This window comes from Dipodomys spectabilis, unplaced genomic scaffold (genome assembly GCF_019054845.1).
Source record: "Dipodomys spectabilis isolate Male_0828 unplaced genomic scaffold, ASM1905484v1 ptg000314l, whole genome shotgun sequence".
NCBI lineage: Eukaryota > Metazoa > Chordata > Mammalia > Rodentia > Heteromyidae > Dipodomys > Dipodomys spectabilis.
In genome coordinates this window covers 1,179,869-1,182,682 of record NW_024870991.1, presented here as the reverse complement: position 1 = coordinate 1,182,682, position 2,814 = coordinate 1,179,869, and the positions used below count along the sequence as shown (strand labels likewise).

The window sequence follows — 2,814 nt, the reverse complement described above, 5'->3', positions numbered from 1 at the left end:
AAATGAAAAAAGAGAAAATAAATAATAGTGAAAAAAACAAATGCAGAAAATTCACCGGATTTTTCTGACCATTTCATCCAATGTGAACTATTGGGAAAATACATGGACAGCTCATTCTCACTGGCACTCAAAGTCTCTGGTTAGGCAATTGCTATGAAGTTGAAGAACAAGATGAAAAAGTGAGAAATGGTATCAGTTGCAAGAAAAAAATGGCGAAGGATTCAAGCAAATTTCTTCTTTGTTCTGTTGAAAATAACCGCCTTACTACAGTGCAGAGACGACTTTCCAAAAAGACCACTCATGTGAATACTAGGGATGACGATGACTATACCCCTCTTCATCGAGAAGCCTACAGTGGACACTTAGACATTGTCCATGAGTTGGTGGCTCAAGGTAGATATTCTTGGAATAATTGTGAATGGCTGGACACCCCTGCACAGTACTTATACATGGAATAATACCACAGTGGCTTCTTTATTTCATCATGATACAGATACAAAGCCCAAACTAAAGGCCTCTTGACCCCCTTGCATCTTGCTGCTGGGAATAGATATAGCAAAGATATGCTGGATCTCCTTCTGGTGAACCATTATTTCAAACCATGTCTGAAGCACAACTTGGAAGAAGCTGCATTTGATATTGCCAAAAGGATAAGTATGTATTACTACCTCTTTGAAGTTTTGGAAAGCTGTACAAATTGTTCTCCTAAGTCCTAATGATTCTCCATCCTATGTGTCCATACAAAATATTTTCACAATACAAAGCAACAGCAATATCTTACTTTAAAAATTCATGGATTCCATGGTATTCTTCCAAGTGAATTGCCTGACTTTGATGTCAAAATATATTCGAGTTGTTTGTATACATCTATAATGATTTCTATAGAGTTTGTGATTTTTTAAATCATAAATAATTTTAACTTATCTGTTGAAATGAGTAATACAGAAAGTAAAGATATTTCTGGTGCATGTCTGAAAAACGTATATTTAAAAATATTTAGTATTCTGTTTGTGTAATATCCATAACCTATTTCATTCTCTCCTAGATATAATCCTTTGAATTCGACATTGTTATATAATATATAGATTCATTAATAAATGTGTCCTTTCAGATTGCATTCCATATAGAAACAGTTTAAGATTCCTTTAATTCCTAGGTCCTTAAAGAATTTTATTTCTTTAGGATAAAATGACAATGTTATCTTATTTCAAAAGTTTTATAAAGGTTATGCTATGTAAAGGAATTTGTAAAAAGTGAAGATTGAATGATGTCAAACTAACTTTTATTTCTATGAATTACATGTATTCTTACACTTGTATATTTGTAATCAACTTTTTAATAACTGTTTTTAATTTCTTGCATCAGAAGAATGAAAAATATGCAATACTTCACAAATTTTCATATCATCCTTGTACAAGAGCCATGTAAATCTCTGTATTGTAATTTGGGTGGACGTGCTGCTGAAGCATGTAGTATCCTGGAAATTTAAGTAGTTAATGATGCAATCTTAAGACAGGCATATATCTTTGGTTGCCTATTTGTAAGAAGGAAACCTGATTGTTCCCAAAATTGCAGTTCATCTTATTTCTGTAAAATTGTTTGTATGGTGGAAAAAACTTATATTGTTTGTTCAATTGCTCACATTTGCAATTTTTTCAATGACTATTTTAAGTCTTTTTCATTTGAAATTGGATCATACTTTGCAGCCTTTATATCTAGGTCCAAAGATGATGGATTTTCAAGTACTTATTTATTAACTGATTTAGCTTTGTGGAGATAATGGAGTCAAAGTAAGCCTTGCTTAAAAGCTACTTCTAAACTTCTGCAGCTTAAAATCTCCCAAATGAAGTCTTACTGGCACAAATGTCTTCCTGACCCTTTATCCTTGCTCCATGTAGGAACAGACCAACCAGAATCTTACCCTGACAGCATAGATTTTCTTATTGGAGCAAAACTAATCTGTTACAAGGGATCATAAAGAGACAAACAGTTCAGACAGTACTGTTCAGACTAGAAGGTATTTTTTCAAAATATAATTGTTTATTACACACTAACATTTCAAAAGAAGCTAAAGCCAAGAAGGTGAAAAAATTGTTCATATGTATGATTACCTAATGTCTTGGCCTGTCTACCATCCAAGCAGGCAGGAACTTACACCACTGATTTTCTATCACCAAATATATTCCATAGCTCCAAAAGAAGTCCATATGTTTCTCCTCATTATTAGGCCTTAAATTGGTAATGTTTTAATCACAGTGTTTCCTCTTGCCTCTAGGCTGTATATCTCGGAATGGTAAAGCTATAGCTCTAATTCTACCAAACACTGAGGTAGAGGTAATGGAATAATATTTTAAAACCGTTGCCTCTTGTGGCTCAGTGGTAGAGTGCTTGCCTTGCATGCCTGAGGCCCTGGGTTTGATTCCTCATCACCACATAAGCAGAAAGAAAAAAAAACTGTTGCCTTTGATACCCTTACCACAACAGAACAATGCCAAACATTTTCTAATATTATATATTATTATATATTTTATATTTATATGTGTTGATTTTATATTTCACACAGTGAATCTTATTAGAATTAATTGATAATTTGAAAAATTAATTGATATTTATTCCAATAAATAGATTGGAATATAAATAATCAGGATTAGAATATATATTAGAATATAAAAATTATCAATGCAATGTTTTCGGTATAAACTTGTGATAACTTCTAAATGTTCTTGATCTTCTGAATTCACATGGTAAAAAAAACAATGTTGTTTGCTTCTAATCTATAAGGGATTTTACTTTGCTGCTCTGTTTATTGTTTTA

General features: G+C 32.3%; 1 pseudogene; it reads right to left on the bottom strand.

The window, feature by feature from the left end:
- Nucleotides 1-1,372: 1,372 nt before the first annotated feature.
- LOC122127862 lies at nt 1,373-1,469 on the bottom strand (annotated as a pseudogene).
- Between the last annotated feature and the right edge of the window lie 1,345 nt (nt 1,470-2,814).